At 39.0% G+C, this 22,491-nt stretch overlaps 1 pseudogene; it reads left to right on the top strand.

The window, feature by feature from the left end:
- The first annotated feature begins 3,400 nt into the window (after positions 1-3,400).
- Positions 3,401-3,956, top strand: LOC115528029 (annotated as a pseudogene).
- The last annotated feature ends 18,535 nt before the right edge of the window (positions 3,957-22,491 follow it).

Genomic DNA, 22,491 nt, shown 5'->3' with positions numbered 1-22,491 from the left:
GGTGTTTACTTCTGAGAGTAGGTTCTCCATCCAAGTCTAACCCAAATGGGGAAGGGGAGATACAGATATATATATATCTGTTAAGTATTACATTTCATTCATTACTATAGTGTAGAATTGAACACTATTCAAATAGTAAGAAAAGAAGAATATCACTGGAATCCTAAACCTTCAGAGAATATAAAAATGAATTAATTTTAGTCCTTGCCCCCAAGAAGTTTATAATCTAGTGGGAGGATAAAACAGTAGGCTCACGTAAGAGAGCTTCAAGAAAATACAATGTGGATTCAAAAGAAAAGGATGGGTTGAGAGATAGAGATTGATGCATTTGAGGTTCCTGAAACATCTTAACAGGAATATATCAAGGCAGCAAAGAGGAATGGAAAGTTGTAGAGTGGCGGACATCTCAGAAGGCAGGAAAGTGTGGGACACTCCCACCCTACTACCCCTGGTTTGGAACACTTATCTGTAAGAACTGCATGACCTCTCTTTTTCTGAAGGAAAAAAAAAAAAAAAAAAATATATATATATATATATATATATATATATATATGTATATATATATATACATATATATATGTATATATATATATACATATATATATATGTATATACATATATATATATATATATCAATTACTAAAACTGCACCACAGATTTTTAAAATTTTTGTTTTAATCATCACAGCTGTTGATCGCCAATCAGTAAGCAAATTCTTGATGTTATCTGGGCTTAACAATCAAAAGAATCTGAATAAGTCAAGCTAATTTAATAGCTAATGTGAATATGCTGGATCTTCTATTCAGGATTCATTTTGCTATTTGTCAGTTGACCCCAAAGTTGCAGTCTTTGACAACGAATAGACAATGTGTAAGGAGAGTTCAAAATTAGAACTTGTCCCTCAGTCTATGCAAACATGGTGTTACTATACAAGGCTACTGCCTCAACTTTACCAACAGATGATCCAGCAACCACTCCCCTGAGAATTATCTGGAATGACTATTTGTGAAGTTTCATCACTGAGTGTTCACCTTTCCCTTCCCACTGACATATCTTTCCTTCGGAAATGTGCAGAGAAAAAGTAAGCATAATAAGATACACATGATAATAACCCAGCAGAACTAACTGTAAGCAAGGAGAGGGGTTTCATCTAGTACAAGAGATAGAAGGGCTTTACACTTGAACTCGGACATGATCAAGTGACTACCTTGTATCTCTCTGTGTGTTGCCCTGCTGTAAAATGGGGCTGATTCAACTCACCCAGGTAGGTAATTCAGAGACATGGTAGGAAGATTAATTATTCAGGATTCACTGAGTGCTTTCAATATGAAAAGCACGATGTATGTCACAAACAGAGGGCTGTTGACTTCAGGGGAGACAAGAAACAGCAGGCACAGATGAACTTTTAAAAAACAAAGGCCCTATTCTCATGTAAATACTCAATAATAAAAGCTATGGAAAGAAAGCCACAGGAAATATAATATATAAACAGAATATTTTCCATGAGGAGTCAGCAGATTTTATCAAGTTAATAAATTATTACAATAGAGTACATAAAATCAAACTCATGCAGAATCAGACCAGAGAATATAACGTGTGGCTGCAGGGATTATCTGGTGGGAAAGATCTCATTGATTTTTGTAGAGCATTGGATCTGGGAGATTTTTAAATTAGGCAAGGATGATGACCCAGTTTGGATGGGAAAAGCTTAGAGGTTCCCAAGGAAGAATACAGCCCAAGAAGAAATCTCTGGAGGTAGTTATTTTTAACTTTTCAGACCTGCTTGACATGAAGAGAATTCTGAAAACGGAATGCAAAAAGTAAACATTTAAAGAACTTTGATATCATTTCTCATTGTTGTGACCCTGGCAAAAACTTTAAAAGAACAGGCAAGGTTTATTTAGAATTAAATAGGGATTTGAGGAAACTAAAATTGAGTTTGCTTTCTTATATTTATGAGTTTATGAGGGGAAAAAAGTTGGGTGAATTTTCTCTTGGGCTGTGACTTGACTAAGAAATCCTTGTACAAAATAAAGATCATAAGATCATAAGCATCAAATTCAAAACATATTAGAGGTAAGTACTTTTTAGTACTTTAAGTACTGAACTTAAAAATCAGTGGAAATATTACTGGAGCACTAAGAACATAAAAAAAAAAAAATGTATACCAGTTAGCTATTGCCAAAACGATGCTGCATAACAACCATAAAAACTAGTGGCATACAACAATAAGCCCTTGTTCTCATGGTTCTATCAATCGTTCGGTGTGGTTCTGCCTCACATACGACACTGAATCTGCTCATGTCTCCCGTCTTCCTTGACCCAGTCAGCTAGCCAAGGCGTGCTCACCTCAAGGTTCTAGACTGAAAACTAAAACTTCCATTCTTTTAGCCAACGCAAGGAATACTGACAAGCCCAAAGTCAAGGAGCAGGGAAGTCACTCCATCCATGTCATGAGGATCTAGCAAGGATGCGAATGCAAGGAAGGGTGAAGAGTGAGCCCAAGAATTCCAACCACATTTTGTTCCAAACTTACATATCAAAAAAAGTCTGGAAGAATGGTCCAGAGAGAGAGATCAAGATGGAGATACAGTAACACAAGCTTTCACAACAAAACCTTTGTTATAATAATGATGTTTTTAATTTCCTTTCCATCTATGTGTATATTTTCATAGTATGCATAAGCAAAATATGTTATACATACAATAATTCTAATGGCTGACATTAACCTATTCTCCTCTTACTGATAAAATAATCTAAGAAATTTTTCTTTTTAAATAGTTTTTAAATGACCATATAATACGGAAAGCTTAGGTTTGAGAAGCATTCCCCACATACCGAAAGTTTCTGATCATGTCATTTCTGCATATAACAAATAAACCTTTTTTTTTTTTTTTTTAAAGTAGGCTCTTTGGTGGTGCTTTAATTCATGACCCAGAGATCAAGACCTTAGTTGAGATCAGGATTCTGACGCTTAACCGACTGAGCCTCCCAGGCGCCCCACAAGTAAACTCTTAATAAAAGACATTCTACTAAGTTGCCATCTCTAACCACAGAGGTGAATTCCATCTCCATGAATTTTGGGTAGAATTTCAAACTAATGAGGACTTAAATCATCAGTCCCAGGATTTCTATACCATCTTCATTGACTCAGTAAATTTATAACAGAACCTCAGTAACCTTAACTATTAAACATACTTTTGAACTCAACTACCCAGAGAGTATTTTCCATCTGCAGTATCAGCTCTCCTGGTGGAAGCTGACCTTTTACCACTATGACTATTTAAAAAAAAAAACTTCTTAAAACGTAACCTTAATCCGGGAGCTCCTGGCGTGCACCTGGCGGTCCGGCGGATCTGTCTACAGTGTTTGGCCAGAACAGACCCAGGGACGCCCCTTCTATCAGCCTCCGGCCACGCTCTAACCTCTTTCCAGTCGCAACCTTCTGAGCCATCTCCTCCGCCACCCCCTGCCTCCGGGACCAGCCAACACCCTATTTGGAGCTTAGCTCCTCATAACCGATCAACGATGAACTCCCAGATTCGTCAGAATTATTCCACCGCAGTGGAGGGCCGCCGTCAACCACCTGGTCAACATGCCTCTGCAGGCCTCCTACACCTACCTCTCTCTCGGCTTCTGTTTCAACCAGGACGGCGTTGAGCCGGAGGGCGTGAGCCACTTCTTCCGCCGGTTGGCTGAGAAGCGCGAGCGTGCTGTGCTGAGCGTCTCTTGAAAAGGCAAAACCAGCGCGGTGGCGACGCCCTCCTCCAGGACGTGCAGAAGCCACGGGAAGATGAGTGGGTAAAACCCCGGACGCCATGGAAGCCACGCTGGTTCTGGAGAAGAACCTGAACCACGCCCGTTTGGGTCTGCATAGTCCGGGTTCTGCCCGCGCAGACCCCGATCTCTGTGACTTCCTGGAGTTCCACTTCCTGACTTCCTGGGTGAACAAGTGAAACTCACCGAGAAGATGGCGACCTCCTGACTCACCTCGGCGGGCTGGCCGCCTCCAGGCTGGGCTGCACGAGTATCTCTTGGAAAAGCTCACCCGCAAGCACAACTAGGAGCCTCTGGAGCCCAGCAGCCTTGGTGGGGGCCCACTGGCATCCCCCTTTTGCACGGCTTGTGCCTGAGCTTCTCCCTGCAGCCACTAGGCAGCTTTTTAACCACCTTCGAGCCCTCTCCCAAGCCGTAGACCGAATGGAAACAAAGGTTTTTGTAGCGAATATATTTATACTAATATATTTACATACATATAAAACTAACCCATCGTATAGAAACATTGATAATGTTCTGTGTTGGTAAAGAAATAAGCACTATTCTACACTGTTCACTGGGAGTAAATTTATGCAAATTTTTGGAAGGCAGTCTGGCAATGTAGATCAGGTAGTTAACCGATACGTGAAACGATCATACCCTTTGACCCAATAATCCCTCTTCTAGGAATTGATCTAAAGTAATTACGAACAAAAAGAAGAATACGTAAGATGTTCGTTGTTCTATTGTTTATGATAAAAAAGTAGAACCTACTTAAATTCTCATCAATGGGGAATTTGTTCAAATACCATGGAATATCAGGTAGCTATGAAAACAAGCAACACTAATCATATTAAAACACCCCAAGATATATTTTGACTGAAAAGTATTAGGTTAAATACCAGAATATTGTGTATAATATATTATATGTAAATGTAAGTGCCTTATGTGTTTATGTGTGCATGAAAAGCTATATACCAAACTGTTAATGATTATCTCTAGGAAGAAAGGGTTTTTTGGTGGATTGAGGGGATGGTTACTTTTGATTTTTCTTCTTATACTACATTATTTGATTTATAAAGAATACGTACTACTTTCATTTTTTCAATAAAAAATAGCTTTTTAACTATTTTCACTTTCTGTCTTCAAAAACACCTTTTCAACTCTTTTCACTTTGTCCGCCCTACCACCTCTACATGATAAAACCCCATCAAAATCCCACATGTGCAGAAACCAAAATACTGATTGAGTAAAATGTGTTATTATAAAGTTAATGAAAGTTTAAGGGAGCTGGCGCAGCTAGGTGCCAATAGTCCTGGGTCAGGTGCTGGGTCCAAATATGGTTTGGATGAGGTCTGGTTTGCCTACCAGTTGCAATGTCTACTCTGGTTTAAACATCAATAGGGGCAACTCTGGGCTCATAGCTGGCCGAGATTTCAAAGGCAGTGCCAACAATCCAGTTATCTCCTTGTTAATTGGTACCCATTTCACAGCCATGGAAATAAGTCTAAGAGAGTACCGAGATGTGGCAACACACTCTTTGCCTCCCTGCTTCCAAAGATGGCGTCACAAGCTACTCTCCTAGCCAGGCCTCTATCCAAACCCACTGCCACCCTCTTACCTCCAGTATAAGAAACTTAGCCTGCTCCTGTTTGAGAATGGGGCTAAGAACAAGAGCCAATGCCAACCACTCTATCTGACTTTACTTACTGCAGGTGCCTTGTTGCAGGCTTTAGCACACATACTGTTAAATCATCAGTCTCTAACCAGATTGCTTTCATGTGTTTTTTCCAGGCTTTCTCTACACCCTTCCCTTCCATATCCTCCCAAGGAGACTTTTTTTCTCCCACTGGCCCTTCAAGAGGCAGTTCAAATGCAGTCCCCTTTATGTGAAGCCATAGAAATTTGCATCCTCAACCCAGAAAATGCTTCACTTTCTTCTGTGATCGTATCCGCTACTTTGTACTTCTATCCATGCACTGTGAACACACTCTCTTGCCCCTGTAATTTATTGTGTACATTTCTGCCTTCCCAAAAGGTAGTAAGAGCCTTCAGTAACTCTCTCACCATCATCCTCATGCCTTTTACTTACCCTTTTCTGCCTGCATTATACTTACCCAGCAAAATGTCAACACTGGGTAAGCCAACCACCTGCCTTTTGCACTCCCACACGGAGACCGCAGAAGAATGTAAGTAACAATGCAAAGTGCTGTCACTACTCGCTCCATGTCCCCAACAGTCCCTGGACTCTGAGTACCGCCCAGGGCTGCCCCTCCCCCACTGCTTACATATAGCAGTTGCTGAAAATCTTCCCACCCTACTCAAGCTGTCTGTGCCCACCAGATTCCTCCCCACCCTCAGCAGGTAATTCGGATTACTAGTTTAGAGAGAGACCACTCACGAGGAACTGTCACAGTCTCTTCTCCACTTGCATCTGTCCCCCATCTATGCCTATGTATCCACACTACAGTGGATGCTCTTGGTGCCCCACTCAGATCCCCTTTTGTGGCAGGTATTCTTGTCCTTCAGCTGCTCCAAGGGCTGGTTGTTTAAAATTCACAGCTACTGTCTTCCTTGAAGAATTGTCCTCAGCCAGACAGAGCCCACATGGTCTGGAAGGTTAAGCCCCATTCCTCTGATGAGCAGACCTCAACCAATGAGTGACTGGCACAGGGGGAAAAGGCCAGTCCCAGGCCTCAAGGTGAGTAAGCTGACCTTAGTATCCAGTCAAGATCACACTCTCGCTTAGCCTGCTTCCCCTACCCTCTCATACCTCTCTCATTCCTTCTCCTAAGAGCACCCCTCACCCAAATCACTTGAACAAGAATCCCTGTCTCAGGCTCTGCTCCCAGAGAACCCAACCTAAGACACACCCTGATCCCTATCTCTTTTCCTCCTGTCAGTGTGGAAGAGGTGACTCTCTTCTGTCCAAGGCCAATGTGCTCTGGACCCTGCCCTCTCCTTCCTTATCCCAGACTGTCCTGTTATCCATTCCTTCTCTTTCCTGGAGCTTCCAATTCTCCCCTCTCCATTGTCTCATTCCCATATGAATATGTTCAAGATCATTCTTTCTTACAACTAAACTATACTAAACAGAAAAACTCCACCAAGCCTTTATCTCCCTTTTAAGCAATCTACAGCCACTGTTTTCACTTTTTTTTTTTTTTTTTTTACCTCCTAGGGTAGCGTAACTCTCTAAGATACAGAGTATCAGAAGAGGAAAAGACATTAGAAGGCAAATGAATTCCACTTCTGACATGTTACGTCTGCGATGCCTATCATAGTAAACTTAAAATGTCTAATAAGCAACTGATACTGAGGGTTTCAAGAAGTGATGTGATGGTAAATATTTAACTGGCTCTCGTGCAGACAGGGGGAATGCATGCATATATATGTACATACGTTTTATACAATTTACTGATATGGAGGCTGCGTAGTTCCTAATTTACAAATAATAATAGAGCATATAATACTCTTTAGCATAAATTTCTAATCACCAATCAATTCTTGCAGAATGTTTTCGTTGACTATTGCCCAACTCTTGCAACCCGTGATTGCAGCTGGTGAATGAGTGCACTCAGGGCATAAATATGGCTGTTATTTATGTTGACATTAGGAAGTGAGAGAAAGTGAAACACTGAAAACATGAGTCAAAACTTCTCTTGCTCACCAATGAGATGAGCACTTCTTTTTTTTTTTTTTTTTTGCTAAATTGGATAATAGTTTTAGACTATTAAAATATTCCTTCAATTCTTTGTGTACTCACAACCTAACAGCTGTAGAGCAACACACTATTAAGCTTAATCTACATTATTAACATTTTCTTGGTGGTTAGGCTGAGCCCCTAGGTGCAGCATTTCCTGATGTCCGTGGTGGAAACACTCCCACTGTGACCATTTTCAAGGAACCAACATGACATCACCAAATGCAGAATTGGAAGTGAGGCACTGTAGCACACCATTATCAAGGATTTCCAAAGATACCATAGACATACAAAATCTCAAAAGCATCGATACTAAAAAGTAGCAGGTGAAAGAAAGAGTGGACCTACTCCAGCCGACTCCATCTTGTTCTGTGTCCTCCACCTTGAGTGACTATGTCCCCGACATGCCCCCTTTCCGGGAAAATCGCAGAAACCTCAGACCATGCCTCCTCCCCTTGAGTAACCTCCCGCTCACCCGTTCAAACTTCCCATCAAAACACGCCCGGCGACCTGCGTAACAGGACTCCGACCCTTCCCCAGCCAATGGGCTGAGGCCACAGCCATTACCTCACCAACTGCCCCTAGACCCCAACAAAACCTTTGTGCTTTTGAAACTCGTTCTCTCTCTGGTATCTCACCGCTGCGTCGGTGCAGGTAGGAGATTGAGCTCGAGCTAGCTCGAATAAAGGCTCTTTTGCTTTTGCATCAGACTCGGCTCCATGGTGGTCTTTGAAGATCACGAATTCTGGGCATAACAGCAGGAATATTTATTACCTTTATTCTTAATATAACTTAATTGTAAGTTTATGTGATTTTAATAATGGCTGGGTTTAGCAACTGGCTCACAAAATTCTGGAAAAGTTAACAGTTGGCTCTCATGACCTGATACAAGCCAGCTGCAACACACCATTAGTTTAAAGTGAAGTGGAGTAACCTGGTCGAGGACAGAAAATCATATATGTAGTAGTCAAACCAGGGATACGGGTGGAATTCTCTCAGGGAAAATATATTTAATAAAAAGGTAAGGGAAGGTAGTAAGGATGAAACTCTGGAGGAAACCAAGATTTAAAGGGTAGGCATTAAAAGGTAAGCATGGGAAAAGATGAGAAATAGCTGATAAAGTAGAAATGGAGGCAGCAGAGGGCAGTCAGGCGGTCAAGAATCAGGGAGTGGCCAACAGTATAAATGACACCCAAGAGGCGATCACAAGGAATGAAAATTATCATTTATGGAATCATCTGTCCCTGCATTCAACATTTATTTTAATTGTTTTTGGAGCGCTCTCAAGTGGTTAGAAATCCAGTGTACTAAAGTGGACCTTTCAGTCTTACCTTAGGCTGAGGTCCAAAACCCACTCCAAATAAGGTCCTAGCCCACCTAGAAAGGATTTTGCTAAGGAGGTAGCTAAGGCTTTTTTTCTCGACGCGTAATGTAAGAGCACAAAAGGTATAAAGTTACAGTGATGTGAGGATGGAAATTTCTCTGAAGAGAGGTTTTCAAAGGACTGTGAGTGATAACCCCATACATATTCCCCTCACTTAAAGCCCAGGATGCCCTTCGCAACAGCTGTGGGATGAATGTATCACCTGAGGTTCCTGGGGCTTGGGGAACACAGCAGACTGGTGGCCAACTCACTCCAGAAGAAAGGGTACATCTGAAAGGCAGGGAGAAGTGGTCTGCAGCCACGGAGTAGGAGACTATGTTTGAGAAATACTGTCTCTAACAGGAACCTCAGCCCGGGGTATTTATTTGAAACATACCCTGACTAAAAGGGTTCTGCTGGAGACCTAGTCACCCTCTGCAGAAAGGCTGGAGATGTGTGTTTGGATGCAGAGATCACACTTACTGTATAAACTTTTCTTCCCTTAGTTTCTGTGACATAATTTCTCCTGGTTCGCTTACTTCCTGATTTCTCACATTGTCTCCCTAATGCTCTTGATCTCACAAATGCTTATGTCACTGGAGTTCAGTCCTCCTTATATTACATGAACTCCTCAGGTCATCTCATCCACTCCATGGCATCAACACCACCCCTGTGCTTTATGACTCTTGAGTCTCTAGCTCTAGCCCCACCCTGTCTCCTTGGTTCTGTATTTAGATTTGCAATCGTCTATTAGCAGCAACACGTTAGTTCAAACTTAAACCCTTCATGGTCTCTCTCAAGTCTTTGTGCATGTTTGGGAGTTTCTTAAAAATGTAAGAATACATTTACCATAAAACCCAGAAATTTTGTTCCAAAATATGTATCAAAAAGAAGTGAAAATAAATGGACACATAAAGACTTTGTTAACACATGCTTATAGCAGCATTATTCATAAGTGCCTACAACTGGGAACGATGCAAATGGCCATCAACTGATGAATGAAAAAGCAAAATGTGGTATATCCATACAATAGAATACTTACTACTCAACAATCAAAAGAGAGAAAACTACTGATATGCACAACCAGAAGGAATCTCAAAATCAACAGGTCAAATGAAAAAAATTAGAAATAAAAGATAGCATACTATATGACTACAGTTACATGAGATTTCTAGAAAAGGCAAAATTATAGCAACAGAGGCAGAACAGTGGTTGCTGGATCAGGGATAAGAACAGACATTATCTACAAATGGGTATGAGAAATATTTTGGAGTAACGGAAGTGTTCTAAAACTGGATTATGTTGATGGCTTCTCAACTGTATGAATTTACCAAAACTCATTGAGCAGTCTACCCCAGACTTCTATTAATATTTCACTGTAAAAGAGAGAGAGAAGACAGATTTAAAAATACTGCTTAAAAAAACTAACCATCGGGGTGCCTGGGTGGCGCAGTCGGTTAAGCGTCCGACTTCAGCCAGGTCACGATCTCGCCGTCCGTGAGTTCGAGCCCCGCCTCAGGCTCTGGGCTGATGGCTCAGAGCCTGGAGCCTGTTTCCGATTCTGTGTCTCCCTCTCTCTCTGCCCCTCCCCCGTTCATGCTCTGTCTCTCTCTGTCCCAAAAATAAATAAACGTTGAAAAAAAAAAAAAAAAACTAACCATCATCTGAGCTTTCAGCAAATTATAATCTTTGCTGGTGAGGGTTTTTCCTTTGTTTTGATGGCTGCTGACTGATCAGGGTGGTGATTGTTGAAGGTTGGGGTGGCTGTGGCAATTTCTTAAAATAGGACAATTAAGTTTGCCACATCAATTGACTCTTCCTTTCATAAAGGATTTCTTTGTAGCATGTGATGCAATTGATAGCATTTTACCCACAGCAGAACTTCTTTCCAAACTGCAGTCAATCCTCTCAAACCCTGCCACTGCTTTCTCAACTAAGTTTTTTGGAATATTCTAAATCCTTTGTTGTCATTTCAAAGATCTTCACAGCATCTTCACCAGGAGTAGAATTCGTCTTAAGAAATAACTTCTTGTGCTCATTCACAAGAAGCATCTCTTCACTGGTTCAGATTTTATCATGAGATTGTAGCAATTCAGTTACACCTTCAAGCTCTACTTCTAATTCTGGTTCTCTTGCTATTTCCACCACATCTGCAGTGACTTCCTCCACTGAAGTCTTGAACCCCTCAAAGTCATCCGTGAGGGTTGGAATTAACTTCTTCCAAACTCCTGTAAGTGTTGATATTTTGACCTCTTATCATGAATCACGAATGTTCTTAATGACATCGAGAGTGGTGAACCCTTTCCAGAAGGTTTTCAATTCACTTGCCCAGATCCATCTAAGGAATCATAAATCACTGTCTATGGCATCTATGGCCTTATGAAATATATTTCTTCAATAATAAGACTTGAAAGTCAAAATTACTCCTTGATCCATTGGCTGCAGAACAGATGCTGTGTTAGCAGGAATGAAAACAAGATTAATCTCATTGTAGATCTCCATCAGACCTCTTGGGTGACCAGAGGCATTGTCAATGAGCAGTAATATTTTGAAAGGAATCTTTTATTTTTCTTTTATTTTGAGAAGTAGTATACGTAGTATGTGATTTAATGACATAAACATGGAATAAAAATAAAGAAGGAGAATAGGAGGTACCCAGGGATAAGAGGTTGCTATTTTAAAATGGGTGGAAAACAGATTAAAGACCTAAATGTGAAACAGGAAACCATCAAAATCCTAGAGGAGAAAACAGGCAAAAACCTCCTTGACTTCAGCTGCAGCAACTTCTTACTCAATATGTCTCTGAAGTCAAGGGAAATAAAAGCAAAAATGAACTTTTGGGACCTCATCAACATAAAAATCTTCTGCACTGAAAAGGAAACAATCAACAAAACAAAAAGGAAACCAAAGAATGGGAGAAGATATTTGCAAATAATATATTGGATAAAAGGTTAGTATCCAAAATCCAAAAAGAACTTACAAAACTGAACACCCAATAAACAAATAATCCAGTGAAGAAATGGGCAGAAGACATGAATAAACACTTCTCCAAAGAAAACATCCAGATGGCTAACGGACACATGAAAAGATGCTCAACATCACTCATCATCAGAGAAATACAAATCAAAACTGCATTGAGATACCACCTCATACTGGTCAGGGTGGTTAAAATTAACAACTCAGGAAACAACAGATGCTGGTGAGGATGTGGAGAAACAGGAATCCTCTTGCACTATTGGTGGGAATGCAAACTGGTGCAGCCACTCTGGAAAGCAGTGTGAAGGTTCCTCAAAAAATTAAAAATAGAACTACCCTATGACCCAGCAATAGCACTACTATGAATTTATCCAAAGGATACAGGAGTGCTGATTCATAGGGGCACTTGTACCCCAATGTTTATAGCAGCGCTTTCAACAATAGCCAAATTATGGAAAGAGCCTAAATGTCCATCAACTGATGAATGGATAAAGAAGATGTGGTTTATATATACAATGGAATACTACTTGGCAATGAGAAAGAATGAAATCCTGCCATTTGCAGCAACGTGGGTGGAACCAGAGAGTGTTATGCTAAGTGAAATAAGTCAGTCAGAGAAAGACAGATATCATATATTTTCACTCATATGTGGAACTTGAGAAACTTGACAGAAGACCATGGGAGAAGAGAAGGGGAAAAATAGTTTCAAATAGAGATGGAGGCAAACCCATAAGAAACCCTTAAATACAGAGAACCAACTGAGGGTTGATGCAGGGAGAGATGGGAAAGTGGGTGATGGGCATTGAGGAGGGCACTTGTTGGTATGAGCACTGGGTGTTGTATGTAAACAATGAATCATGGGAATCTACCCCTGAAACCAAGAGCACACTGTATACACTGTATGTTAGCCAACTTGACCATAAATTATATTTTTAAAAATAGTAACAATAAAATAAAATAAAATAAAATGGGTGGAAGAGAAGACCATACTAATAAAGTGACATTGTGTAGCTAAAGAAATGAGTATGGAGTGAGACATGTGGTTATCTGAGGGAAAAGCAAAAGCAAAGGTCTTGAGACAGAAGTGTGATCGGCATGTTCAAGAACAGTAGTGAAGTGAGACATTAAAACAGACTGTAAAGCTAAAACAGTTAAAGTGGTGGGGTTTAAGTCAAGGATAGAACAATGAAACAAGATAAAGAGACCCCCCCCCCCGAAGACTCTAATATACAGTAAAGGAAACCGCAAGAATAACAACGTTACATCGTGCAGAGGGGAAAAAAGGAGGGAAGAACTCCAAAATATTAATAATGGTTATTACTAAATAGTAGAGTTATAGACAATTTTAGTTTTCTTCCTTATGAGCTTTTATGTATTTTCTAATTGTTTTAAAATTAGCATGTGTTACTTCAAAACCTATTTTAAGGGGAACGAATTAATCAATAAACGTGTTGGGGAAACTAGATAGCTACTTCTGGAAAAATATTTGAAAAATATTACAAATTAAAGTTACTTGTAAAAAATAAACCTAAACATCATAAAACAAAGAAGAAAAGGATTTTTCCAAGCTTTCAAGCAACAAAATATATTTCCTACACAAAATCAAAATTATATATGTATAAAAGGCCAAAATGAGGGGCGCCTGGGTGGTTCAGTCAGTTAAGTGTCTGGCGTCAGCTCAGGTCATGATCTAATGGTTTGTGGGTTTGAGCCCCGCATCGGGCTCTGTGCTGACAGCTTGGAGCCTGGAGCCTGCTTCGGATTCTGTGTCTCCTTCATCTCTCTGCCTCTCCCCCACTTGTGCTCTGTCTCTCTCTCTCTCTTTCAAAAACAAATAAAATGTAAAAATAATAATATTAATAAATAAATAAAAACAAAAGGCCAAAATCAAAAAACAGACGAGTAAAAAAGTATAACTCACGGGGCACCTGGGTGGCGCAGTCGGTTAAGCGTCCGACTTCAGCCAGGTCACGATCTCGCGGTCCGTGAGTTCGAGCCCTGCGTCAGGCTCTGGGCTGATGGCTCAGAGCCTGGAGCCTGTTTCCGATTCTGTGTCTCCCTCTCTCTCTGCCCCTCCCCCGTTCATGCTCTGTCTCTCTCTGTCCCAAAAATAAATAAAAACGTTGAAAAAAAAAATTTTTTTTAAAAATAAATAAAAAAAAAAGTATAACTCACTACATAACTTATTCAAATAGAGTATAAAAGTACAACTTAGGGGCGCCTGGGTGGCGCAGTCGGTTAAGCGTCCGACTTCGGCCAGGTCACGATCTCGCGGTCCGTGAGTTCGAGCCCCGCGTCAGGCTCTGGGCTGATGGCTCGGAGCCTGGAGCCTGTTTCCGATTCTGTGTCTCCCTCTCTCTCTGCCCCTCCCCCGTTCATGCTCTGTCTCTCTCTGTCCCAAAAATAAATAAACGTTGAAAAAAAAAAATAAAAAAAAAAATAAAAAAAAAAATAAAAGTACAACTTATTACCTGTTGAACTTATCCAAATATATAAGAAGTCGTTTAAAATCATTAAGTAATAAATAAAGGCTTAGATTTTTAAAAAATAAGGAAATACAAATGGCCAATATTCAATTCAACCAGGCTAATAACTGAAGAAATAAATATTAGAATAAACTGTCATGTTCATCTATGACATGAGCAAAGATTTATCTTTAAAAATGCTAAAAATTGGCAAAACTGGGATAATATATACTCAATCCATTCCAGGAGTGTAACTTAATATAATCTAATTGGAAAGAAAAGTCACAGTATTTACCCAGAGCCTTAGAAAATGTTTATGCCCACTTTGGAACCTATCCTAAAGAAATAATCCCAAATAATAACAATTTACACTTATATAGCACTTACTATGTGCCAGGCACTACTCTATTAATATGTAATGACATTAGGAAGTTTAAATAATGTATATATTAACTCATTTAATTCTTACAACAACCCTGAAGTAGGTATACTATTATCTCTAGTTTAAGGATGCAGCACCTGCCGCTCAGAGAGGTTCAGTCATTGCCCAAGTTTTCATAACTCATAAGTGAAGGAACCAAGACTCAAAACAAGGCAGTCTGACTCCAAATCCTATGTACTCAACCACTCTGCTATCTTGCCTCTTTAGTGAACAAGCATACATACAAAGATGTTTACCCCAGCAATGATGATAATAGGCATTTTCATAAGAAAAGCCAAATCTTTTACAATAGGACAAATGATTAAGCAAAAGCTAGCACAGATAATGTAGTATGCTTTTTTTTTTTTTTTTAAGATATGGGTTTTCTATTAAGGCTTTTTATTCACTTATTATAGGTTCTAAGAAACTTTAGTCTATTAAGAAAATGAAAAAGATGAAAATAAATGGCGTACTTTTAAAAACATTTATATTGTGGGGCACCTGGGTGGCTGCGTCAGTTGAGCATCCAACTCTTGATTTAGGCTCAGGTCATGATCCCTGGGTCATGAGATCAAGCTCTGCATCAGGCTCCGAGCTGAGTGTGGAGCCTGCTTAGGATTCTCTCTTCTCCCTCTGTCCCTCTCCTCCACTCATACTCTTTCTCTCTCTCTCTCTCTCAAAAAAAAAAAAAAATTAAAACCGTTTATATTGTAATTCGTGTAGTATATAACACTGTTAATTGTAAGACACATCATTATTTTATGTATTATCAAGAGAGGAAAAAAAATTTCTATTTTAGTGACACTACAATGTGAACTAAATGGGTCTTAGATTAGATGAAACACAGTATATTCAGTTCAAATGAGGAGGTAGTATTTCTTTTTGAAGATAATTTTATATCTGAGTTTCCAAATACAAGTGATATGATACGGCTTCTTATCCTTTTCAGCCTGAATTTTCATTCATCTTCCTTTGTGGCAAACTTATTGATGTGTCAGCCTGGAGATGAGTGTACAGATCCCACGCATGCTTACCAAGGAGTTCTTGCTATCTCGTTTTCACAGAAGAGAAGTTATTACTACTAACTAAGCATGCCAGGCCAGAAGCCCATCACCCCTCATGTAAGCCAACTGTCTGCGAGAGGAACTTGGAAATGCAAGAAGCCAGAAAATGTTAATAAAAGAAACAGGTTTAACAGGCAACTTGAACATGGTTGAGTGAATATTATGCAGTAAGGAAAGCCACTTGGAATGTGATGGAATGTTCGGGAGGGTAATGAAGAGAACGGGACAAACCCTGGGAAACAGAAGGAGCATTGTTAAGGCAGAATGGGCATACGGCCAAGGCCAGGAGATGGGAAGAGGAGAGGCCCAAGGAAGCTCACGATGGTAAGGTCATTATATGTATCATATAGTTGGCTACACTGCTGCAGGAGCAAAACAGCACGTTTTCCTAGCAAGTTGCAGAACCCTGTGGTTTCTTTAGCTCCGGGCACAGACCAGAGGATAACAGAGACCGAACTAAAGGAATGCTATCATCAATGCCACTTTTCTTCCATCTGCATTCCCACAAGAATATACTCCTCCAAGGAGACTTTATTATTATTATTATTAACAAGGGGAAACAGAAGAAAATCACTGTGCTTACCAATTTGTAACCATTTATAAAAAGATTGTGATGCTCTAATTCATTAATAAATCACCAGTACGATCAGGCCTATTTAAAAATGAAATGCATCCTTCTATTATATGGCTGAAGGATAGGTATTTACACAAGTTCATGTTCCCTTATCCAAAACTCTTAGGACCAGATGAGTTCATATACAGTACAGTACATGGCACCTCCAGGGGAATGTGAGTCTGATACAGACAGACTATAAATAACCTCACCAGAGGTCAGGCCAGGGTTTGTAGCCAGATACCTCAGGATAAGCCAGGACTGTGAACAGTGGAGAAGGCATCACAGACAGTGTGTTATAGGCACTGTGTTAAGGCCCTGGCTTTTAACCCACCTGTTTTATTACTTCATTTACAATGCATGAATTCTAAATTTCTGCATACATCCCAATTCATAACCAACATTGCCAATACCCTCTTTCAACCAATACTTATGAAACTCCCATCCATCACATATTAGAAATTATTCCAGGTACTAAATGACCAGCAGTAGACAAAAACAAAGTCCCTGCCTTCAGGGAGCTGACAGTGACTCCCTTTGGGCAATGAGAAAATTCATAAATGGCCTATAGTGATTAAACAATTGTTTGATTCCTAAATCTAGTCATGATTCCTAAAGGTGCCAGAGACCACATCCTATGTCACACCTATTTATATTTTGTGATATTAATGTCAGATGTAAGAAGTTCAAACCAGGCTTGCTAAACAGCCCTTTTATGGTACACTTTTAGCAAATATTTGGAATATATAGCACATTTGTAGCCACATTCCTCTTACTCTAAAACTGTATACTTGTGCCTTAATTTTTTTTTTTTTTTTGGTCAATTTATAGCTTTTATTATTTCTCAAAAAGATATTTGGTTCTTTTTGGTGATCCTTTTGTTGTTCTTATTTCATTTATTTATGCTCTTATCTTTATTATTCCCTTCAAAACCCTTCGTTATTGTTTAATTTGCATTTAATTTCAGCTTCATCTATATTCCTGAGTTGAATTTATTTTCCATGTCTTTTGTTTTTACATAAAGGCATTTAAGGCTGTCAGTTCACTTTTGAGAACTGTTTTATCAGTATCTCACAAGTTTTGCTATTGACAACTTTTATTGTAGCTTAGTTCTAAAAATTTTTTAAATTTCCACTGCAATTTTCTCTTTAACCACAAGTTATTAATAAAATTTGAAAGTTCATAACAAATGTACTGTTTCCAGAAAAAGTGATTTATATAATATTGATTTTTAAAAAATTTGATCAGACTTCTTTTGTAAATTAGCATAAGGTCAAGTTTTGTATATATTGCATGTACTTGAAAAATGTATACCGTCAGGTACAGGATCTGAGATTGCCCTATTAGGTTTTCTGCAGCAAGACTATCCAATACAGTAGCCTCAGACCAGTAGCCTCTCACTGAGCACTTGAAATGTGACTAGCGATGTACTGTAAGTTGAAATATAAGTTAAATTCTAAGACTTTCTATGAAAAGAAGAATATAAAATGTCTCGTGGGGGTGTCTGGGTGGCTCAGTTGGTTAAGCATCCAACTCCGGTTCAGGTCATGATCTCATGGTTCATGAGTTTAAGCCCAACTTTGGTCTCTGTGCTGCTGACAGCTCAGAGCCTGGAGCCTGCTTTGGATTGTGTCTCCCTCTCTCTCTGCCCCTCCCCTGCTTTGTGCTCCATCTCTCTCTCAAAAGTAAACAAACATTAAAGTGTCTCATGAATTTTATTTATGCTGAAATAGTATTTTGGATAAATTGGGCTAAATAAAATATATTAAAATAGTTTCCCTGTTTTTTCATTTTTTTTTTTTAAAATTTTTTTTGTTTCAAATTTTATTTATTTTTGGGACAGAGAGAGACAGAGCATGAACGGGGGAGGGGCAGAGAGAGAGGGAGACACAGAATCGGAAACAGGCTCCAGGCTCTGAGCCATCAGCCCAGAGCCCGACGCGGGGCTCGAACTCACGGACCGCGAGATCGTGACCTGGCTGAAGTCGGACGCTTAACCGACTGCGCCACCCAGGCGCCCCTGTTTTTTCATTTTTTAATGTAGCCACTAGAAAATTTTAACTTACATATGGGGCTGACATTTCAATTAGATAGAACCGTTCTATACCCTTATTATTTATCTGAGCCAAGTTTCTGCTCTAAGTAGATTGAAATCTTTCCACTATGGTTTTAAGTTTTATATTTTTGCTTTCAATTGTTTTTGCTTTGTATATTCCCAAGTTATTATATCTTAAATGTTTTTTCTATTTATTATTACTTAGGATCCTTCGTTGTTCCTACTAATGCTTTTGCTTTAAACTTTACTTTGGTATTTACACACCTGTATCTATTTTCCATGTTTTTTTATTTTTAGTACTATCCCTTAATAAAAATAATATAGCTGGGTCCTCTCCCCAATTTAACGTCTTTTAATAAATAAGTTTACTTTATATTTACTGTTATTGCTATGTTTAGATACAATCCTATCCTATTATTTTTTGAGTTTCTTGCTATCTTTCCCCTTTTTACTCCTTTATTCCTTCCTTCCATTGGATTAGTACATATTCTCTATTTCTCTTGCTCCTTCTTTTTCTTCCTCTTTTCTGGCTCCTAAATTTCTGAATTGTATTTTCTTCTTAAAATCATGACTCGTACATTTTTTTGTATTAATACTTTACACATTACTCTTGTAGTTTTACCTGAAAACTTTCCAACAAAGCCTAAAGCTTTTCAGTCTTTCTATTATTCTCCTGAACATGAAAGCCCCTTTGTGGGCTTTATAAATTCATTCATCATGTTTCCTATCTTGTATCTTGCTATTATATCAACTATCTATTGCTACAGTGTTGCATAACAAAGACACACACACACAAATCAGTTAACACACAATAAACATTTACTTAGCTAAAGAGGCTGCAGAGTCTAGTTGATCTGGGCTAGACTTGCTTATGCACCTGTGGTCAGTTGGCTGGCTGGCTGGGTGGCTCTGCTGATCTTGGCTGGGGGTTGGCTAGTGTTGACTTGGTTTTGCCTCATATGTTTCTCACATTCCTTAGCAGGTTAGCCTGGGCAAATTTCCATGGCAAAGACAGAGGTACAGAGTGGAAGCAGAACTGCATCAGTGCTTCTACAAGGCTCTTTGAATCATATCAGCTAATATCCTACCAGCCACATCAAGTCACACAGCCAAACTCAGAATCAAGGGGACAAGAAGTTTGACTGCACCTCTTCAGTGAGAGGAACTGCAAAGTCACATGGCAAAGGGGCATGAATTCAGAGAAGGGTAAAGAATTGAGGTCACGAATGCAATCAACCTATCATACTTAACTTTACCTTTTCTTTGCACCCAAAAGAGAAGTTATGTTTTCCATAAATAACTATATTTGAGGGGCGCCTGGGTGGCGCAGTCGGTTAAGCGTCCGACTTCAGCCAGGTCACGATCTCGCGGTCCGTGAGTTCGAGCCCCGCGTCAGGCTCTGGGCTGATGGCTCGGAGCCTGGAGCCTGTTTCCGATTCTGTGTCTCCCTCTCTCTCTGCCCCTCCCCCGTTCATGCTCTGTCTCTCTCTGTCCCAAAAATAAATAAAAACGTTGAAAAAAAAATAACTATATTTGACAAATTTTAGGTAATTTTTTTTAATCCTATACCTTCTTTTGGGTTTTCTTTTTCGCTCAAGTACAACTTGAATGATAAACTCTCTTGGTCTTTTTAAGTCTGAACATTTATTTTACCCTCACTACAGAATTATAGTTTAGCTGGGTATAACATTTAGGCTGCCTTATTTTCCCTCAGCACTTGACACCTCTATCTTTTGACTGTTGCTGAGTTTTCCAGTCTAATCGTGCCTTTTAATAGATTTTTTTTTTCTTTCTGAATACCATCATGTTGTTTCTGGATATGGATTCATTTTTTTTTGCCCTGATTGGACTTAGGGTGGATTTATAATCTGAGTATTTATAGATTTAATTGTGGAACACTGCCAACTTCTATTTTCTTACATATAGATTTTCTACCAACCCTCTATTTCCTTCTTAAGCTACCTTATTAAAACTCTGCATTCCCTTCCATATCTCTTTAAATATGGAACAATTTGTTCACTATTATCTAATTCACAAATTTCTTCAACTGTGTCCAGCCTACAGTTTATGCCAATTGTGCTTATCTCAATGGCTATATGTATATATTTCTTTGCTTATAAGGTTTCTGTTTTTAAATATACCTCTTAATTTGTCCAAGTTTTACGTTATAATTTCATATCTGAGGATCTATGCAAATGGATTTATTTCCTCAAGTGTCTTTAACATTCTTTTTTTTTTAAATGTCAGACTCTCCTATAAAGTTAACTTTATGTGGGGTGGGAATACATGTTCTGCCAAGAGATTTGTGGACAAATTTCAGAATTTTAGTTTCATGGGCTTAAAGTAGAAGGTTTTTGTCTTTTAATTTTCTCTTTCCCTCCTTTCTTCTGTACTTCCACTTATACCTAGAGGCCCCTGCACCAAGTCCAAGATCAACCATTTGAGAACTCTTCCCTACAAAGATTATTTTAGGAATATTTTAGACCTAATTACCACACTTCAGAATATCTTAGTTTAGCTCCAGATCAAGAAGCTAAATACGTAGTTTTCAGCATCATTATGCTCAGCTTCTTCGGAACAAGGATCTACGTAATAGTCAATAGCAGCAAGCTTTTTAAAGTCACTTTTTGTTAAGTGGGAGCAACAGGGAGGAGTCACATCCTAGCCTCTGAGGTCAAGCAGTAAACCTTGCCCCAGGATCTGATCGTATAATACTTTTAATCTCAATTTCATGGGAGCCTATTTGTCGAATGACACTACTACCGGCTTCCAGACTCCAAACACGGGAGGTTCATGGTTTCAGCCTTGCTCACCAATTTACATTTTTATTCCACTTTGTTCCATATTAGATCTTCACTTATTTGAGCCTGGCCATCTTTGGTTTGGCTCACTTGTTTTACCCAGTAGTAGTAATGACAGTAGTAGCAATAGTATGTTTGGAGAGGGTACATCAAAGCATGAAATAATTTCCACTTGACTAGAAGTCTACACTGAATGTTCAAACTCACATATACACTCACACCCGCACCAAAACAAACAACAACAACAACAAAAAAACCCCATACATATTATTTCTGGCCTTAAGTGACATTCTTTAGGTCAAAATGACACATTTTTAGTGGCACAAATCAATAAACATGAACTGTTATCTTCCAACAAACTACTGCAAGTTATGGTTCAATGCTATTTAATCATTGAAACATTTAAGTAGATTTTATTCCAAAGAACCAAAGAGTTAAATGCCATGGATTTGCAGCGTGGAATTCAATTTCTTCTTATGAAAATCCAGTTATAACTTATTAAAACTCAAAATGCTTTTGGGGGGGTATGGAGATGAATGACTTTCAGAATAGCCTGAGAGTCGTGAATAAAGAAAAACATTGCTGTGTTTATTTAGAGAGTATTACCCCTTGGAGCCAGCGTTTGCACTAATGCATTTTACATTAGCGTGCCGCATCAGGAAATCCTGACTTTTTTGGTGCCAAGGGGGTAATTAATATCAGTTCACGTTCTCAAAATGGTTGTGTTTATGTGGGAATGAGGACTGAGCACTAACATGTTGAGCCTGAAGTAGGAAAGCTTGCTGTGAAGTGAGATCTTGGGAAAGAATGGAATACTGAAATTAATGAACAGAAAATAGGATTTCTATGGATAGAATAATATTAGTACTGAAAAGAAAGCCACAGCCACACTTCCTTGCTCTTAATTTACTAAGCATTAACAGAAATAATTCCCTAGTATAGTCATATTGATAGAAGATAAAATCCTTCATACATACAAACAGTATTTTAATCTACTAAGATCAGGAGTCTGAAAGTTAAAAAATTTGATGATCTGTATGAAATAGTATATGAAAATTAACCATTATTCCAAAATCTCCTTCCACAGGTAATAGAGTTATATCTCTTACAGATATAAAATTCTTCATATTTGATCTAAGCTGAATAATGAGAGCCACAATAAATGTAAAAATAAAATGCTTTTGGTACATCTTTTTTTTTTTTTTTCCAAAAGAAAATTGGCAGGGAAACTAGAATCAAAGTACATACTTCATATAGTGAAAGTCGGAAGACT

Source organism: Lynx canadensis, chromosome D3 (assembly GCF_007474595.2).
Source record: "Lynx canadensis isolate LIC74 chromosome D3, mLynCan4.pri.v2, whole genome shotgun sequence".
Classification (NCBI taxonomy): domain Eukaryota; kingdom Metazoa; phylum Chordata; class Mammalia; order Carnivora; family Felidae; genus Lynx; species Lynx canadensis.
This window is presented reverse-complemented; position numbering and strand designations above follow the sequence as displayed.